The sequence below is a fragment of the Ochotona princeps genome, chromosome 9 (genome assembly GCF_030435755.1).
Source record: "Ochotona princeps isolate mOchPri1 chromosome 9, mOchPri1.hap1, whole genome shotgun sequence".
In the NCBI taxonomy this organism is placed as follows: Eukaryota; Metazoa; Chordata; class Mammalia; order Lagomorpha; family Ochotonidae; genus Ochotona; species Ochotona princeps.
This window is the reverse complement of record NC_080840.1, coordinates 9,206,103-9,226,654: the sequence shown is the minus strand read 5'-3', so window position 1 is coordinate 9,226,654 and position 20,552 is coordinate 9,206,103. Positions and strand designations below refer to the sequence as shown.

The 20,552-nt window shown below is 46.2% G+C and overlaps 1 protein-coding gene across 5 annotated transcripts in view; it reads right to left on the bottom strand.

Annotated features, from left to right (window-relative positions):
* The window catches only part of CYRIB (CYFIP related Rac1 interactor B), a 124,442-nt gene that overhangs the window by 51,987 nt on the left and 51,903 nt on the right, over window positions 1-20,552 (bottom strand). The window contains exon 1 of one of the 5 annotated variants that reach the window (XM_058668487.1): window positions 12,462-12,690. The exons of 3 other annotated variants lie outside the window; for them this stretch is intronic. The gene's annotated coding sequence lies outside the window, so the exon portion shown is untranslated. Of the gene's footprint in view, window positions 1-12,461; window positions 12,691-20,552 lie in introns of those variants that run through there. One more of the 5 variants, XM_004580726.2, reaches the window with a different exon arrangement.

The window sequence follows — 20,552 nt, the reverse complement described above, 5'->3', positions numbered from 1 at the left end:
ACCTGTAAAACTTATCTTTTAATTTCACCTTTCTATGAACTTTCTGATTATATTACTGCATGCCTTGATAGCAATTAGATCAAAAAAATTTAAAAACCACTTAAAATATCACATCATTTTAAAAATGTGCTTGCAACTGAACCAAGATCAATAAAGGAAGGACCTCCAATAAGACCAATGTTACATTCAAGGCAGCATACAACATCCGACCTTAAAAAGTTCACAAGCTACAGGGTGATATGCAAGCAAATGACTGAAACATTACATAATTAAATAAAGTGTTATACTTACTGGACTTACGTGCTTAAACTACAATGGGAAAACAGATGAAGAAGCAACTTCACTACGTCTTAGAGGACAGTGTAGAAAAAGCTGGAGAAGCACTGACATTTGAATGTGCCTCAAGAAGCAGCACTACCAGCACTAACTCCCAGATGTTCTGAACGCTTTAAGCAACCTTTTAAAGATTTTACATTAATTCATTCACTGCACTGGAAAAGAACACTCTCTCCTAAGCAAGCATTTTAAGTACTCCTTTGACAGAGAAGTACATAATGAAATAATACTAAAGTCCTTCGGAAAACTTTGGCTTTGTTAAACTGAAAAGTAGACAAGTTCCAGACAACAGAACAATGGAGGCTTGTTTAGTCCCAATAAACATACCACCACACCAACTTCTTCAGTAATTACTATTCATTGGCTGTCCATGTTTGAAACTAAATGTTTACCCTTCTTCTATTTCTACTTATTTTAAACTTTAAATAATTCCACAACAGATATTTACTTACATCTGAAATCACAAACCAGCTGTAATTGTAATATCACACTAAGTACAGACACCCTCTTACAAGCTACATCTTAACTGCGGGATCAAACTGAACATCATCACAGCCATGAGCGTGTCAACCTGTGCATCCCGAGGTGACACATTACCCCAGGCAGTACAATCTGTCAGTTATGTAGCACCTGATTCTATTTATCAGGAAACACAAAAAAGACAAATCTAGATTAATACAGAGCATCCTCTAACTTGCCTGGATGGGTAGAAGATTACAAAATGAACAAAATTGGGTTTGGGACAAGTTCAATCTGAGAGTCTTATAAGCCACCAAACCAAAAATGCTTAGAAGTCAATACCCAAACAAGTGTGGAACTGAGAGAAGGGGTTAGTCCACAAACACTAAACTCATGCCCAAGACTACGGACCCTGAGAGAAAGGTGCACAGACTAGAGACACCTGTGACATCTTTCAGTGTGGCTGCAATGCCTGAACCAGCCCATGAAGGCAACATCACCTGGGCTGTCATAAACGACACTGAGCTACGCACACAAGCAACAAAGACACCAGAAATTAAACACAGCATAAGTCAACTTTTGAGACACTTAAATACTTAGCACATTAAAAAGAAAACCTTAAGTTTCAAAGCATATAATGTAAACAATGAAAGAACATTCAGAATGAAAACAATTATTTTTAATTATCAGTGGAATAAAGAACTAACAATATTTCCAGAAGAACACAGGGCAATGAAGCACATTGTAGGAATAGAACAACATAAGAATACCTGACTTTTACAAAGTGTCTCTCCACACTCAGATGCTTTCTTGGGTTTTAAACATTCCAAACTACTTCAATTAAGAAAAGTAATGACACTCTGTCACTGGGGCCCTCCTTTCCTTTAGTACCCCAATTCATACACCGCGTCCTCACACCTTTTGGGAAGCCTACATTTCATCCTTTCTGAAACCTTTCATATCTTAAATCAGATGTAGACTATCTGGCTATACTGAAAACTAACATTTCTCACTTCCTTGATAATAAGAGGGTTTCAAAAACAAATTTTCTGTGAGAAAAAAATATAACTAAAAGATAACAAGAATGGTCCACGAACTTTTTGTTTTTGAAAGGCACAGTTACAGAGACAGGGAGAGAAATTTTCCATCTACTGGCTCACCCCTAAGTGGCCACAAGAGCCTAGGCTGGGCCAGATGAAGCTAGAAGCCAGGAACTTCAGCCAGGTCTTACAGGAGGGCACGGAACCCAAGTTCTTACATCGTCTTCTGCTGCTTTCCTGCATGCATTACAAGGGAGCAGAACTGAAAGTAGGACAGGTGGGCTTTGAAAGCATGCTCCTACGGAGGCATGGTGTTGCAGGCACTGGCTTACCCTGCTGTGCACAATGCCAGCCTCCTCCATGAACTTTCTGAAGGCTTCTCTTAGTCACACTAAATCCTCTACCTCCACTTGTACTTTACATAAACACATCATGAGAAAATAAAGCACAGATTTAAGGAGAGCGATAAACACTTAACACCATAGGAAATACCTGCTTCATTGAAAAGATGGTACTGACACAGTGAATACCAACTATGTAGACTACAATAATTTCATAAAACACTGCAAAATGGGAGGTTACGTTTTATTGGAAAAAAAAAAGTATACTCAAAAATTATTTACTTCAGCAAGGCCAATATGCCGCTGATCTGACTCTGGGAGATATTTGCCCCCAAAGTTATATTTGCCCCCAATTTCCCTGACTTTTTATTATTAGAAAAACTGTAACCATTCATATTGAAAAAAACAAACAAAAAACAACCAGAATCCACGAGACGTAATCCTAAGCAACAATTTCTTGTCCACCTCTATCCTCTAAAATTACACTGTGATGATGTCCCTGAATGTCCCACAAAGGCAAGCCCATGACTCTGGTTATCTTTAAGTTTTAAACACAATCAGCATTCAAGACTTAGGACAGGTCCCCAGTATAACCATCCAAATGTGCGCTGCGACAGCTTCGCTGCTTTGGCCAATCCTGCAAGTGCTTTGAGAGCACCTGCTAGCCAGGACAGGCCAATTCAGTGGCATCAAAGGCACAGGCACACACATGACGTAGAAACTGTTTCAGGCAGATTCTGGCAAGGAATGCTCTCAGAGGCTCCTGGGAGCTCTGGTCCACCAGAGGCCTGGGGAGCTCACTGCAATTCCCAAGAGCTAGGACAATCAGTGCCCTTGGGAAAGGACAATCAGTGCCCTTGGGAAGCCACGCTCCACCCTACACACTTCCTCACTAGAGACCTTTTTCTGGTCTCTGGAAACCGACTCCCTGTCCCAACACACTCTAGGAGCACTGACATTCCAGCGCACAGCAGCAGTGCTGTGCTGCTGCCAAAGCAGCCGCTCTCTCTTTCAAATGCTGAGGTGGGCTGTGGCTCCAGCACATTCCAAGGCAGCTGCCCCGTGACGTTGGCATCCCCTAGTGAGTGCCAATCACTCTGCCTGGGTGGGTGTCAGAGGACGGCCCAAGTACTTGGGTCCCTACCACATGTGGGAGACCAGGATGGAGTTTCCAGTTTCTGGCTTTTAGCCTAGCCTATGCCCAACTGTTGCGGTCATTTGGGGAGTTACAAGGTGGATACACCTCTCTCCTCTCTTCCTTTCACTCTCTTATAACTTAAACTTCTAAAAATCAAAATAAAATGTCCAGGCACAGATTAGATACATATGAACATACTGTTTCCCCAAACTGCAGGTGATACATATGAAACCCCCTCACTATAAAGCCCCTGGATTTTCACTTAAGGGGACCCAGTGCCAACCTGGGAGGGGAGGGTTAGGAGAGACTGTAAGCAAACAAATTCCGCTCAAACATGATTTTCATTTCCAGCTACTGAATCTTTCCTATCTACAGACGTGGTAAACATTAGACATCACAACATCCATTTCGACTTCTTCTTAGAAGACCTTCACTGTGTTTCTACAACTCGCTTTAGAAATGTGTATCTATTGGGCCCTCAGTGTGGCACATCAAGCTAATCCTCCACCTGCAGGGCCGGCATCCCATATGGGCTCTGGTTAATGTCACAGATGTTCCATTTCTGATAAGGTTCCCTACTGCTAACCTGAGAAAGCAGCAGAGGATGGCCCGAGGCCTTGGGCTCCTGCACACACGGGAGACACAGGGGAGGTTCCTGGCTCCCAGCTTTGATTCAGCCCAGTTCTGGACATTGTGGCTATTTGGGAAATGGCCTAATGGATCAAAGACTCTCCCTCTCTCACTCTGACCTCAGGGGGAAAAAATCATCTTAAAAATATGCATCTACTGACTTAGGGTTAAAGGCAAAAGGATTTCTATTTTTAACATGTAATTACGTGTTTTATATTTCCTAAGCTGTCCATAAAAACTAGGAAGAAAATAAAAAACCCATAATGTTACCACCATCAACACTATGTTTTCTTAAAGACTTGTTCTTTGAAAGACAGAATGGTGAGGGTGGTGAGGGCAGTCAGCAGGAAGGAAGAGGACAGAGAGAACCTCTTCCCCTTCCTCGCTCACTCCCTAACACCCACAACCAGCCAGGACTTGGCCTGGTGACAGCCAGAAACCAGGAACTTCATCCAGGGCTCTGACCCAGAACAGGGAGCCACGCACGTGGTCTCTGGCCTCTGCCTCCAGGAGAATGAGCGCAAGCTGAATCGAAGCAGAGCAGCTGGGACGGAAGTGGCACTCTGAGCTGCAGCACACCAACGCTTCATAAATGCGTAAATGCTTCATCGGAAAACTTATTGGTACCTTATTTGTTCACCCATGAGGAATCCTGTATTCTACATAACTGAGGCATACCTTTTTCAAACATCAAATTTCTACTGGAGGGTTGATTTCTTCCTGAAACGTTTCCATCATTTCCCAAACCTTTACGGCTCCTCCCAGCTAGAGACTTAACTTCAATCCTTGTAAATTAACCATTAGCAATATGTTCTCCTACAGCATGTTTCTTAAATATCATTTTATGTTTTGTGTACATCATGCAAAATCATGTAAGGATTTGTGAAAGTCAGGGAAGTACCTGACAAGAGGATCAACCCACACTGGCATCTGAGAAGCACTTCCAGTCACAGTCAGGCAGCGTGCAGCGCCAGCCCAGGGAACAGGCTAACTCCCAAGGTGAAAAAGGCAAAGGTTCTCACTCCATTATTCACCTGGTCACACTAAAAGTGCAGCAAGCCTCAGTCCTCACAGCTGCTTCTCTACACTCTCTACACTCTCACTCTCTCTCTCTCACTGGCTCCATCTGCTGTATCTCAACTGCTGCAAGTTCATCTAACACAACAGAAGACATCTGAAACTGAATTCAGGGATTAACCTTGTCAGTTTCAGGCATGATTTGCTCTCCATTCACAAAATACACACTTCCAAGTTTATTTAAAAGTCACTTTCCATCACATGAGAAATTCCACTCCAACATGCCACCAAGAAAAACACATTCACCTTTTTTAACTCACAAAGGCTTTTTGGACTTCCTGGACATTTGTCAGTAAAACTCCAAGCACCCCAAGAAAATAAAAAGCAGTTTTCTCTTGAAGCAAAGCCTATTCCACTCAGAAAGCCCAGAGCACCAAGTGTGGGCAATACTGAGGCATTCTGTGTATGAATATGTGTGCCAATTCGTGTGTATGCGCTCACGCACGCACCTGCAGGAAGGTTACCCCACCCCACACACCTCAAGGTGCAGGTCAAAATCAACAACACACTGATTCCACAGACGACAGCTTCTGCTCTCTTCCTTTACTTTTTCTATATTGTTTATAATTATTTCTGTTTCAATAATAAAGCTATGTGACACCAGAAGCGTAGATTGTGAAACACTTTTTTTTTTAAGATTTATTCATTTTATTACAGCCAGATATACACAGAGGAGGAGAGACAGAGAGGAAGATCTTCCGTCCGATGATTCACTCCCCAAGTGAGCCGCAATGGGCCTATGCGCGCCGATCCGAAGCCGGGAACCTGGAACCTCTTCCGGGTCTCCCACGCGGCAGCAGGGTCCCAATGCATTGGGCCGTCCTCAACTGCTTTCCCAGGCCACAAGCAGGGAGCTGGATGGGAAGTGGAGCTGCCGGGATGTGAACTGGCGCCCATATGGGATCCCGGGGCTTTGAAGGCGAGGACTTTAGCCGCTAGGCCACGCCACCGGGCCCATGAAACACTTTTAAAGGCCTTGAAGACACTTCTCTCTGACCTGTGAACTACCAGCTCCACCTCTTTACTAAAATAAAGGGAGGGGAGAGAAGGTTCTCTCCTTACTCCAGAGTTCTCTAGCTACACAGGATCCAATATACACAGAAACAAAACTGCACAGATGTAATGCTAGGCGTAATTTTTGTATCAGAGACCAATCATGCAGAACCTTCTTTGAACACATCAAGGGCACATCTGAACAGAAAGGGCTGAAGGCAAACAGGCAGCACGCTTCCCGTGTTCCTAACTCACTGTGGAAAGGTGACTGGCAGTTCACAGCAGACACAGAAGCAGACACACACACACACTACGTGTGGAGACGAAATGGGCAACTGTAACCGAACACAGGGAGAATCACCTGGACTGTCCCTCCCGGGCACCCACATGGACACTGTCACACTATAAAACACTGCAAGACACTATAAAATCAGTTCTCACCTTTTGACAAAACTGTTCATCTACCTCTTACTCAGGAGTCTCAAATTTCCAGGGAGTTAACAGAAGGAAAGCAGTAAAAAGAACTTCAAAAAAATTATGTTGTTAGCATACTTTACTACGAAGAACTTTTAAAAGAATGTAACTATGCTTTGAAAACATTTGAATTCACAGGCTATCCACCTAGACAAAATGAGAGTGTTTTTTTTATTTTAATCAAAAAAATATTCACTATCTTTAAAACTTGTTTATAAAGTAACTCCAAAAATCAGCTAAAACCAAGTTCTCAAAAGATACACATCTGATATGCTAACAGACTAAGAAAGTGTCCATGCCACATTCCAAAGACCAAACACTGGCCAGTTGTCACCATCACACACACCACAGTGGAACTCTGGCCCACTTATTATGAAGAGCTAGCAACTACAGACTACACAATTTTAATATCGATTCAAATACTGTTCTATAAATAAAAAGGAACCATTTCAACACAAATAGTCCCAATTATCAAAAAGATTACTTCTAAAATGTCTCATTTGGAGCCATCCACCCTCCAGCAACTGAAAACTGCTTCCACCATAGCTGCAAGATTATTTTACATCTCCAAATCTCCAAACTCACATATACTTTCATCTATATGAGCAGGAAAATTAAAGCTGACTTTTCTATATTTCTGAGAGCAACTTGGTATATACATTTATGAAATATTAGAACATATTAGGTATTTAATATTTAAATCACAATAAATTTAAAAATTCAACAATCTTCAACAAATGAAGACCATTATTACAGAAAACAAGTTACTGATTTATTTTTTTTAAAGATTTATTTTTTTTTTTTGCAAAGTCAGATATATATATAGAGAAGAGGAGAGACAGAAATATCCTCTGGCCAATGATTCTCTCCCCAAGTGACCTCAACAGCCAGTGGGCCGGTGCTGCGCCGATCCGAAGCCAGGACCCAGGAGCTCTTCCGGGTCTCCCATGTGGGCACTGGGTCCTAAGGCTTTGGGCTGTCCTTGACTGCTTTCCCAGGCCAGGAGCAGGGAGCTTGATGGGAAGCGTGACTGCCGGGAATAGAATCAGTGTCCACATGGGATCCCGGTGTGTTCAAGGTGAGAACTTTAGCCACTAGGCCATGGAGCCAGGCCCACAAGCGACTGATTTATAAAATGTCAAGATAAAAAGGGCACTCAAGCCTCCTTTTAAAAAACATGAGCAATCCAAGTTGATTCAAGTTTAAGCTCTTCCTCACTAACTACGCCACTCTTACATTCCTAAAACTATGTTTCTGTCCGAACCTTTGGAGTCCCCCAGTTCTAAGGACCATTCTGAGCTATAAGACTTTGTGGATCATGATTTCACTGGCCTCCCTCACCTGTGGGTGGTTCCCAGGTAAGCTGCAGGCCTGAGCCACAGAGGCTGCCTCAGACTCCAGCCTGACACTCCTATTTTGGGGTGGGTCAGCTCATGACTAACAATGTGGTAAGTCTATGCAAAATGCCTATTTGAAAACACACAGCATCCCAAGCAGCATCTCAACTTGACATGAATGAAGTGGCCCCTGGCCCTCTGGGGGAATTTTCATCTCTTAAACTAGATCAAGTAACCCCATCACAGACTTAACAGAGTCCCCATCCAGTAAATCATCTCACCAATCAAATATCAACTCTCCACTGTCCATAGTTAAGCACACATCAATTCTTTCCCAGACTTTAAGATCAGCTTTTCAATTTGTCTCTCAGTATCCACTCTTACTTCATCTTCCAGTCATCTCCAAAAGTACACAGAAGAATCTTTGGACAATGTGAGCACCCATTAAAACCCTACCATGAGTTCACCATTGCCTTCCCACAAACAGGTCTCTTCAGCTTCATCTGCCCCAGGCCTCCTCCCCATTCTACATCACTGCTGGACAGAACCGCATCCACATCCGGTAAGATCTCTCCTATGTACAACCTCCCTTCCCCATTCAGCCTCCCTTCCGCCTCACTGGTCTCTCCAGGTCAGGGTTCAGATGACAACGCGACTGTTCTCGATTCCTTAAATGAGGTTTCCATTTAACATACCGTTACTGAATTCTCATTGTCTATTTATCTTCTGTAAAAAAGAGATCACAAATGTTTTATTCACTCTTACATAACACTGTGCTCAATAACTTCTTGGGTAATTGATAGCAGTTCACATTCCACATCTGACACACTGTGCCAAGTGTCAGAGATAAGCAAAAGCAAAATTAATTTTTAAGGACCATGAATTAGAAATGTATTACTTTAATGAAATGACACTTGCCTTCTCTATCATACTGCACTGACATTCACATAAAAATTTCACAACAGTGTTAAGAAGCAGAGAACTTGCACCGTTAATCTCATTTTATAACCTGCGGTTTTTCACCAGCATTAAACGCAATGTTGTTGCCTACACATACAGTACTAAAATTCTACAGTGAAACACAACCTCTCAGTGAAGACCACGTCAACAACTGCAAGCGTCTGCTCCAAGACTGCATACATTTCCTGTGGTATTCAATCCTCTATTATCCTGAGAACGGAACAGATGATCTGCAAATAATACCTTGGACTACATCATAATTTTTTCATGGCAAATGTGTTCTGAAAACATTTCACATAAATTAGTATTCAGTGTCATCTGGATTATCTGAGAACATGCCAATTTCTGTCGGAGAAAGCGTGCTTGATCCAGTGAGGAACCTGTCACGTGTAACACACAGCATCCTGTCTGTGCTGAGAATCAAAGGCAGCAGCTGAAACCTGCCCTGGGTCTACCTAAAATCCTCCAAAGTGCACCTCTGATCAGTCATATCCCAAGGATGTTGCATCAAAAAGTCCTAAGAATGACTCCCTTGTTTTAAAAGTCTTGCAAATGTTCTTCATTTGCATTCTGTTCACTTGCATGGGTGGGATGGACGGAGCTATGGCTAGCGAGCAGGGATTTACAACCTTGTAAAAGCTCACTGGGGAGACTGCACAAGTAGAAGTAGTCCATTCTGTAAAAGGGATTGAAATGTGCTGCTTTAGGAATACCTATAACTATATAAAATACAGCACTATGTAACTATATAAAATACTGCTATCGATTTTGGTGAAGACTGAGTTATACAGGTCCAGGCCAAATGTCAGTCTTCCAAATTCTTCCTGTAGCTGCACAAGCCATCTAAATTCTGTGTCTTATTTTCCTAATGTTTGTTACAAATTAACCCACACTTTACAGGAGAATCAAAAACCTAGCCTCACACACACAAAGAGCCCGGCACACAGCAGGAGTTCAACACTAGAGGGCAGTAGAACAGAGCCGGGAGCAAGCCCTCTCCCCTAGTAGTCAACTGCAGACCCTCAGGTTGGTTCCATGGCCAGCAGACGATGACACTGGCTGTGTCCTCTGCAAAGATCAAATCCTCTGACAAGTGTGTCACTATTAACGCCAGCATCAGCAGTGCCTCCAATTTCTACCACACAACAAAATATTACTGGAAAAATTAACCTGATTTAGTGCACTGATTATAACAGAGCATGAGCTCACGCATTCACACGTTTATGCTTTCAGAAACTTTAAATGCACCAGAAACTTTCTGAATTGACTACTGCTCATGAATGTTGACAAGATAATGTATAACAAATATCCATCCTAAGAAGCCCATGCTATGAACCAGAGCATAACGCAAAATGATATCTATTGTACTTTCTCCCTCCAAATGATTTAAATAACCCAATAAAGCTATTTTCAAAACGTGCAAGCTACTTGAGAAAACTGCACATCAATCAACATCTTTTTCTAAAACTTTTCCTACATAATTACAAAATGTTGTCGCCAACTCTTTGACCTTGCTACTCAACTGTGCAACGCATGTACTAAGTATCTGCTCTGAACCAGGCAAGCAGTGAGCTAAATTTTGCAACAGTTAACAGAACAGAAAAATCCAAAATAATAGGAAGTATGGCACTAACAGCATAATCAGGTATTTCTACACAGTACAGTCTTGTTTACCTTAAACAGTGAGAAAATTACAGGCTCTCATGGTTAAACGCATCAAGACTAAACGACGTAATCTCTTAAGTGACAATCCAGGATTCTCCCCAAGCAGAGCTGGCAGTAGAATCAGTCTTTCTATATACTTCTCTGTCCGCTGGTATTTATTACGGAAAAATAAGTGACCCTCAAATATGAGTCAAAAATGCTCAAGAGGAGCACTAGGAAACATGCAGTACTTTTTAACTCTTTTTTTGTTGTTGTTAAAGACCAGAGGCATGAATTTTTTAAGTTTCACGTATAATCTACCAAAACTCAAGTGACTTCACTTGGCTTTACTCAGTATCTGAAATTTTACTCTTCCAAGAGTAACAAGAATCAACTTACTAATCATATTATCCATTAATCAATCTTAGGAGCAAGAAAAGAAAAAAAACAGATTTAGTTTCTCCTAATTACTACAGAAGAGTTCACACTTTCCGTGTTGTACAGCACAACTGTCCTACAGGCAGCTATGAATATATTACAGTTTTAAGGAATTTTAGGAACCACAACATAGCAAAGCTGCTCTACCAAAAAAAAAAAAAAAGGAATGTAATATTGATTATTAGGTAAGAAATCTAACTGCTGACGGGGCTATCCAAACTTCCAAGGAGATGCAGAGTCAGTGCCTTTTGAATACCTACCTGCCTGGCAAGGACTGTTAGAAAATGCTACAGTGCACACCCGGAGCCACGGGCTCACCATCCTGGCACACGTGTGGGCGTAATCAAGACTACACACCCAGAGCCACAGGCTCACCATCCTGACACACGCGGGCGTGCTTCAATTCTAAGTACTTCTCTTGGAGTTTGTTCACACAGAAAAATGTGCTGTCGTTTCACTTCCTGACTGCCGGTGAGGCACTCTGAGCTGACTGCAACACTTTCACAGACTGCCGTCAGAGCCACTCCAATTATCCGGTCCTTCCAGACCCAAAGCTTCTGTTTCCATTATTAAACACAATTAAAGAGTTAAAAGGATCAGTGTTTTTTTTTCCTGAGATGCATTAGTCTAAAATAATTTGCAGTAGGTGACCAAACACCCAAGAGACTGAAATTCCTTTGGCTTATATAAAACAAGTCCTCTGGGACTTTCTGCCTAACTAACTGCAGGGCTGGCATACAGAACCGACGGCTACATTTCCCATACAGAAATCAAGGGGTAAACCGCTGGCAAGCCAAACAAACACGGGGTGGGGAGAAAGCATAAACAAATCCCCCAAATGTCTGCCCTCCTTCAGCATGACACTTCATACTCCTGCCAGTACCGGAGCGCTCCCTTAGTTTTCCACGGGGGAGGGGGCACTCGCAAATGGTGCTGATCAAAGTGTCACTGGCAAACAGTACCAACAGGTTACGCCTCAGGTCAGTCCTGCAGACAGCGGGAGGATCAACCCTCTACCAGACTGCATACCCACAGAAAACCAACGCATCACCAAGAAGTCTCCGGCGGGAGGCGACGAGTCGGGCTTAAAATAGCCCACAGCACCTGCCCACTCCCACCAGAGTTTGACAATCACAGACCTGGGGTAAATTACAGCAGAAACTGTGTGTTCTGGAAATGCACGGAGACCACACCCTAGAACTGAGCGCTCCGGCGTCAGACGCTGGGACCGGGCAGGTCGGGCAGCATCCCGGCTGGAAGGGCAGGTGATGGGGCTGTGGGCTGGGTGTCCAGGCGAGGAGCGGCGGAGCCCGAGGCACCCGGGGTGTGGATGCGGGGAGCCGGTGCGGACAGCCGTCCACGCGGGCGGCCGCGGTCACGTGCGGGCTCCCAATGAATGAGCGCAGGGGGGCAGGCCCGAGCCGCGGCCCCGGGAGGAAGCGGGGCCCTCGAGCCGCCCCTCAGCGCGGGCCTGGCCTCCCCGGCAGCACCGGGGGCCGTCCGCGGGAGCACCCGGCGAAGGACCTGAGGCCACAAGGAGAAATGAGGAGGAAGAAAAATCAATAAAATCAAAGCCGGCCGAGCGAGCACTCACCCTCCGCTCGCGCCTCCAGGCGCCTCCGGGCGCCTCCGCCCTCCTCCGGCCGCGGGCGGCCGCGGCTCCTCGGCGGCGCTAGGGGGAGCCCCGGGCCCGGAGCGGGGCGGCGGCGGCGGCCGGACCGGAGCCCCTGTGCACCTGCCCCCGAGGCCGGGCCGCGATGAGCCGGGCGGCGGCGGCGGCGGCGACTCGGAGCAGGGAGGACCAGTGACCCGGATGTACAGGGTAACGGCGAGCAGGGGGAGGGGGCAATGCCAGGAAGTGAGGGCGCCGCGGACCTGTCCGGCCGTGCGCATGCGCCGCCCGCCCGCCCCGCAAGGTAAGCCCTCAGGCCCCGCCCCTGCGCCCCCACCCCCGCGGAAAGGGGCGGGGCGGGGCCGGAGACAGGTGGTCGCGAGGGCCTCCTTAAAGGAGCAGCACCTTCGCGCGGAGACGGCTCAGGCTGGGTAGGGGGGCTTCCCTCGGCACAGGTGGGAGGCTGAGGTTCGGAGGTGGCGGTCCACGCGCTGCCATGCCCTGCCCCTCGGGCCAGGGACCGAGCCCCAGGCTCGTGTCCCCAGCACCAGGTGCACCGTTACCCTCTGCGGAGGTGTCGCGGAGGTGTCCTGGAGATGCCCTGGGGACCTGTGAGTGTGCGAACCGACGGCCACGCCCCTGGGGATTCATGGCGCAGCCACTGTGGGTCGCTTCTGCAGGGATGGGCCGAGTGTGCAAGTGATGGAGGGCGCCGCTCTTGAATTATTCCCGTAACATCCCTTCAATCACAGAAATGCCATCATAGCGAACCCATCTCATTACTCTTACGTAACTCCCAGACCTCTTCATCCCACTTAGGTCTACACCATTTCTCTGCCTGGAGTTTCTGCAGGTCCATCCTAAGACAATGCAAGAAAGGCCTGGACCAGTGGATCCACGGAGAAGCATGTAGGAACACGCGTGTGCATACCATTCCAGGAATGCACATACACCTCTGGCCTCATACACCTGCCCCAAACGCAGAAATCCCTTCTATGATCTCCTCAACGCACACAACTGCAACTGTCAGCCCCGGTGTCTGTGAGGACCTTCTTCCAGCACCAGGCTGGAACTGAAACCCAGCAATTTTCATTTCTCACTCTGACACTGGCCCGGGAAGCTCCCGGTGCAGCAGAGAAAGGGCCTCGAGACAGATGCGAACAGGTAGGTCCTGCAGGAAGCATGGAATGAACCCGTCTCCTGACTGGCCCAGCCCCTTTCCGGCCTCTGCAAGCATGCTCCTCTGCACTCTACCCACAGCCGGCTGTCCCAGGAGAGGGACACCAGCTCAGAAGACCTTGGTCAGGGGGATGGGGAGGGCTGAATCTCTTCTCAGTCTCTTGACTAAGAGCAAGTGAAGAAGCAAGCAGAAACACACACACATATAGACGTTTACATAAGTACATTAGTCTCTGCTCGATAACGTAATCACGCGGCTGGCTGCCGTTTCTGGAGTCCTTACAGTGTGCCACGTGCAGTGTGACTTGCACCCCCTCTCTTACCAACCTTTGCACGTCTGATCACCAACCTACATGGAAGTATGATGGCGAGGAATCTGCCCATGAGGACGGTACGGCTCAATACAGGAAAGCGACGGGATTTGAACCCAAGCTGTCAACCTCACAATCTGGGATGCCTCCTTCTGTGTTCTTCAAATTCTAAAGATCCCGTGGCTTTCTTTTGATGTTTTAATTTATTATTTAATCCCTTTTCAAATCTAGGAAATGAACCTTTTCACTTATTCCCTGATTCACTCAATCCAGACAGTCACCCTCTGTGGCTGTCCTTGACAAGGGACAGCCAACTCACTGTCCCTGGGATACCTCTGAAAGCTTCAGGGAGGAGGGGGCCTCTGAGTTTGCTCTTAAAGAGAAGCAAAGCAGACAAGAAAGGCTCAGGGCAGAGGGAAAGGAGTTCACCACACCACTGGCTGATGGTTAGACTATAAAGGGACTCGCCCATGTGCCAGTCAACAAGAGGGACCGCAAGCCAAGAGATAGAATCAGGTGCTTCTGGCCAAGATAACTCGAACCACAATGTCCAGCAGCAATCACCAAGGCCGACTAGGGACAGGAAGAACAATGAGGAGGCTCTGGGGGCGTGGTGTTCACGCCACAGATCACATGAACTTACAAGAGACCCAAAGGAAGGGCGAAGACCAGGCAACAGGATGAAGATCCTCAGAGACTTCAGTCCTAAGGTTTTGTGGCTGGTTGGATCTGGGGCTGTGGCTTCCTACCTCTGCAGAGCAACCAGATGGCGCACCCCTCCGATCCTTGACACGGTCCCGTCCTCACTCTCTTCTGACCTTTATCCATGGACACGCACATTGCTTTAACTGGCATCTTCAGATATGTGCAACTATTTCCCAACCATTTTCATATTTCTAGTCCATCACATTTATCGTCGTAATGACAGCAGGACATTTCAGAAATGTTGAAATAGCTCTGCACACTTCAGTTGCTTAGGGCCCACACCCTGTATGCCTGGTTTACCCTCCACTTAACTTGGCATGTTGCTAAGCCAAGAAACAGTCTTTGGGCAAAGGGTGCTGGGAAAGTGGGGCCCCAAGTGAAAGTGCAATGTGCCCGGCAGGGAGAACTCTGGACAACTCTACTGCAGAGCTGTAGGAAAGAACCTGTCATTTGTGGGGACCCTGATGTGGAATTATCACACACAGATTCCCATGCCCTAAAAGCTCTCAGCCAGCCATTCGCACACTCATCCTGCAATTCATTAAAAAACAAAAAAACAGAGCGGAAGCTACTTCCAAGCTCGGGATGCCCCCCAGCCAGGGCTCAGAATCTGATCTACAGTTTGCACAAGTCATTCTTCCTCTCACAGCGTCAGTTTCCAACAAATCTCTGGCAAGGATGAACTCAGATAAATTGACAAAATTCTGGAGACTATACAAAGCACAGATGAAGTTGGAGAATTGTTGTGCAGTTTTGGTCCCCTCAAGTTTTATTCTTTTTCTTTTCTTTCATGTATTTGAGAAGCAGAAAGAGACGAGAGGTCTTCCTTCACCTGCTGGGTCCTTTGCCAGAGGCCTGCAACGGTCAGAACTGCTCAGTGCCTGTTTGGACCACTCCCACCTCGGTGCCGGAGGGCAGTAAGTCAGGTCAGCACATCAAAGCCCAAATCTGCCAGAGTGGACCGAGCCACTGACTCCACCTCTCTGTACTTCCATTTCCGGCCTGTGGAATGCAGATAAGAATCCATCTATTCCACAGCAGCATCATGAAACACTCAAGAACACCCTATAGAAAAAATACTTTCAAGATCCCAGGGCTCCACAATGATTATGGACTATTACTGCTGTGATAAACATCTTTGTTCCTCCTCTTGACAACTATGAACTCAGCATCAATCCCATGAATTGCAATTACTAGCTCAAAAGATCTGACCACTTTCGTGGTTCCTGCCTTTTTTTGTCCAGTTGCCCTTGGAGAGGCCCCAGGGTTTGCTCTCACCCCTAGATACCCTGCTGGGCAAGCGCCTGGATCTCCATCATCTCTGGCTGACACTCAGGGACTGCGATCAGTCACCTCTGTGCTTTGGCACAGCAGAAACCAATGCCTAATCCCGGTGGGAAGAGGCCCCTTCCAAGCATCCCCAGCACAGCCAGAGCTCCAGGCTAAGGGCTGAGAACACCTGGTGGCCTGACAAAAGAGGAGCCCATGAATGTTAATGAAAGCAGGAGGGGTGGGGAAAGGCCTCGGAACGCCCCAAGTAGGCCTAGATGCTCCTGGGGCCCTGAAAGATGACATCAGAGCTGCTATTCAAAAGGAAAAGTAAGAAGTGCAAAGCCAACCAATCAAACCCAACCCATCCTGTCCACCTCTCAGGACCTCTAAGACTGTCCTCATCACCACAGGAGCCTTGGTTATGCTCCCCAACACACACATTTCTCCACATCTCCTTCCCCCAGGCCTCAGGTGAATGACCACTGGCTTTCCTTCTCTGTGACCACAGGGCACTTGTGTGACCTGTTGAGGATCGAATGCACCCATCCCACAGAAGAACTCACCGCCTCATGCACTAGGGCTAGTGTTGTGACACAGAAGTTTAATTACCTCCTTCAAGGCCAGCCACCTGGCACCAGTCCTGGCTGCTCCACTTTTGCTCCAGTTTCCTGCTATTGAAGCCTGGAAAGCAACAGAAGGTTACCCAAGTCCTTGGGTCCATGCCACCTACATAGGAGACCCTGATGGCGTTCCAGGTACCTAGGCTGGGCCTTCCCAGCCCTAGCCATATATCCTGGCCTCAAGGCCATTGGGAGAGTAAAGCGGCAGATGGGAGATGTCTGTCTCTCCCTCTCTCTCTCTGTCACTCTGCCTTTCGAATAAGCAAAACAAATCTTTAAAAATGTTAGCTCTGTGAAAGTAGAGACCAGGGCCAGCACACTCGCTGTGATGCCTGCCATGGTGCCCGACCCCTGGGAGACCATCCAAAATTACACTGAATGGTCAAGAAAAGAGAGCCCAGAAGGCCAGTGAGTTTCCACAGCCCCTATACCTTTTTTTTTTTTTTAGCCTTGATGATATGAATAGGACACGCTGATTGCAACAAAAATCTGCAAACACCTGAGCAAAAGGAAGGAGATGTAAACATTCGTGATCCAGCCACCCACACCACACGGCCTCTCTTCAAATGTCTGTCTCATGTCTGTATCTACACGAAGCTAACATGTGTTTTTATCAAAACAGAGCACATCCTGGCTTGCAGTCCTCTGTGCTCCCCACCTCACCGTGGACCCAGTCACCCTTCCTTTATATCATGCTGCACAGCACTCCACAGGGTAGCTGTGCCAGGAGGTACCAGTCCTTGGCAAATCCAGCATTCAGCTAGAAGGTAGGTTTCATCAATGTCAAGAAAAGCAAAAAAATCGCATCGCCGCTCTCCCCTCCTGACAAGCTGCCCATTTTCCCTCTGTTTGTATTGCTTCAGTGTGGTATTTCTCCAGAATTGTACTCCCCACCGCCCATTCACCACCTGGAGCTATGAAGAGGCCCGTCAGGCAGAGAGACACAATCCTTTGCAGCTAGGAAAGCTGAAGTATGACGAAGCAAGGGCGCTGTCTCCAAGTTCATCCTGGGAATCTGCTGCTGTTACAGGCGACAGAAATGACGGGCTTGTCTTCTTGCCAAGATTTTAATTGGGAAAAGCTTTTCCCTCCCAAGCCCTACCCCAAGGAAGGGTTATCCTAAGAGGGATGGGCTGGTGCAAGGGTTTACCAAGGTTGGAGGCAGTTTACAGTCTAAGCCAGCTGCTCCGGCTGCAGGCTCGCTGGCTGGCTGTGAAGGCACACTCGGGCAGTGCCAGCCTTTCCCATGAGATTCAGCAGCTCAAAGAAATACCCACTGGCCACCTTCAGCTGACAAACACTTGCTCCAAGAAAGGATATCAGTACATGGAGGGCGCCTCCTGGAGGAAGGGTGAGATTCTGTAAAATGGGAGGGCAGAGGTGGAAGGCAGCACGGCTGGGTAGGCCATTAATTTCTGAATTATGTCTCACTGGGACCCAGAAACCCAGAGACTTTGCTCATCTCTGCTAGCCAGTCACCTCACATAGCACCCCTTCAGAATTAGCCAGAACAGTACCTGTAGAGACAAAGAACCCTGAATTGTGTCCAGGGTCACTAATGTGTCCATTGCATTCAAAAAAAAAAAATTTTTTTTTTCTTTGTCTGAAAGAAATGCCAGAGAGAGCTAAGAGAAAAGAATTTGGCTGCACTCCCAGCACCTCTGATCAGCTTGTGCTGCTGCGGCATAAAATGATTTCCACCCACTCATACAATTCATGCCTTACAATGACATGAAGCGACTGTGGGAAAACGGAGGGACAAGGAGGGTTATGGAGCTTGCACGGATGTAGGGGAAGAGGCAGGATCCCACCCCAGCTCACCGCATCTCCTGGCCTGGCAGAAATCGCTCCACTTTCCTCACTCTCCCACTCCCTCTTTCCTTTCTACAAATAACCCCCAGTATCCAAGCTCCATCTAAAATACCACAAGACTCATCTATAAATAGAAGAATCACCCAATTCACTGTGGTACAATGAAGACTAAACGAGAGTATAGGAAACTAGCAACAATCAGTCTTTGGTCATAAAAAGCAGCAATTACATGGGTAATATATTCCTATCAGAGGGCTATATCATCACAGGTATATGATACCCATGTAATTTATGATATTATAAGGTGTGATGATATCACATCATAGGTATATAATACTTGTGTAATTGCTTGGTAAATCCAGTAAACACATAAATGCTTGCTAAAGCTTAAAGGTCTGTTAAACTCTTGAATAAGTTACTGATTATACTTGTGTTTGACATTTGCTGGTATACTACGTAAACTCAGAAGGTTACATATCACACGGGGGTGGAGTCAGTCTCTGGTAACAGGTCCATTTCAACCCCTTTATTTTCTCAGTTGTGGGGGGAAAAAAGCACAGCTATGGTACTATTCACAGATGTAAATTAGCTTTCCTGAAGTACTCAGTACAATACCTGGCCAATTTAAGTACTCAGTAAATATTAGCTTTTCCATGATTTATTATTAGTAGTAGTAAACTAGCTGCATTCATTAAGATGGTTGCATAAAGCTGCTCACTGAACCATTATTTAGAATGAAAGCCCCCCCCAAAAAAATAGAAAAAAAAAGAAAAAGCACACACCGGGGAAATATATGGTAAAACTCTGAAAGAACTCTTTAGAATTAATATGAAAATCATTTTAATTAAAATATAAAGTCCACACTTTCCTATTTAGTGCCTGTAAGAGTTTGAATAAACCATGTATTTTCTCTGCATCTGTTTTGTCATGTCAGAAATGAAGACTTGGGACCACTGTGGCATAGTGGGTCAAGTTTCTGCCTAAGAGGCCAGAACCCCGTATGGGTACCAGGTTATGTTCCAGCGGGTCCTCTTCTGATTCAGTTTTCTGTTAAGAACCTGGGAAAACCAGCAGAAGATGGCTCCAGTGCTTAGACCCCTGGTGCTTTGTGGGAGTCATGGCTTCGGCAAGCATCTGGGGAGTGAACCAGCAGGTGCAGGATCTCTGCATCTGTCTCTCTCTGTATCTGCCTTTCAAATAAATAAAGCTCGAAGTAAGGTTTGCCCTTTGCAATTCACAAGTTCTTTTCAGCTTTTCATAGGGTTCCAAATAAATTATAACCCATCAGAATCGAAGATAATATATAACTACTACCCACACTGGAAAATGATGGGAACATGAGGAAATATTTTATATTCCAAATTGTTTTGAGCTCTTGTTTTTTTCCACATGACATGTGCTGTACATATTCTCTCTCTCTCTCTCTCTCTCTCTCTCTCTCTCTCTCTCTCTCAAGATATAAGCTCTATGAGGGCAGGGATTCATGTCTCATTTATTCACTAATAGGTCCCCAACCTCTAGAACAAGGCCCAGCACATAGTAGGAGGTCAGTTCGCAGTTGCTGATTTAAAAACTGTTGGTACCTGCACTGTGGCATAACTGGTTGGACTGCTGCTTGCAATGCCAGTATTGGGCCGCTTCACTCGAATCCCAGCTCTTCCATTTCCCATCTAGCTGCTTGCTAAGGCATCTGGGAAAGCACCAAAGATAACCCGCATGCTTGGGCCTATGTATGCATAAGGAAGACCCAGAGGAGCTCCTGGCTCGTGCTTCATTTAGGTTGTTAACAGCTTGTGGACCTCTTCCCCTGCTTTCCTGCGGCCAACAGCAGGGAGCTGGATCAGAAAGAAGAGCAGCCAGGACTCATCAACATGCAGACATCACAGGTGGCAACCTAACCCACTGTGCCACAACGCCAATCCCTCTGTTAATGAGCAATTGTGTTTGTCCAAATAGTGATCAAAAAGGAAAGACACTGCCAGGGGAAGTGGCGATAGAGATAGCTCCCAGGAGGACATGGTCTGGTTTGCTCAAAGTGACAAAAGCCTGGACACTCTGAAGAGCCCAGTAAGCAGGTAGGGGCTGGACTGTAAAGTGGGAAGGTGGGAAGGTGGGACCAGGTGAAGGTGTCAGTGGCCAAGGGAAAGAGGAGAGAACCCAATGGTGAATAGAAG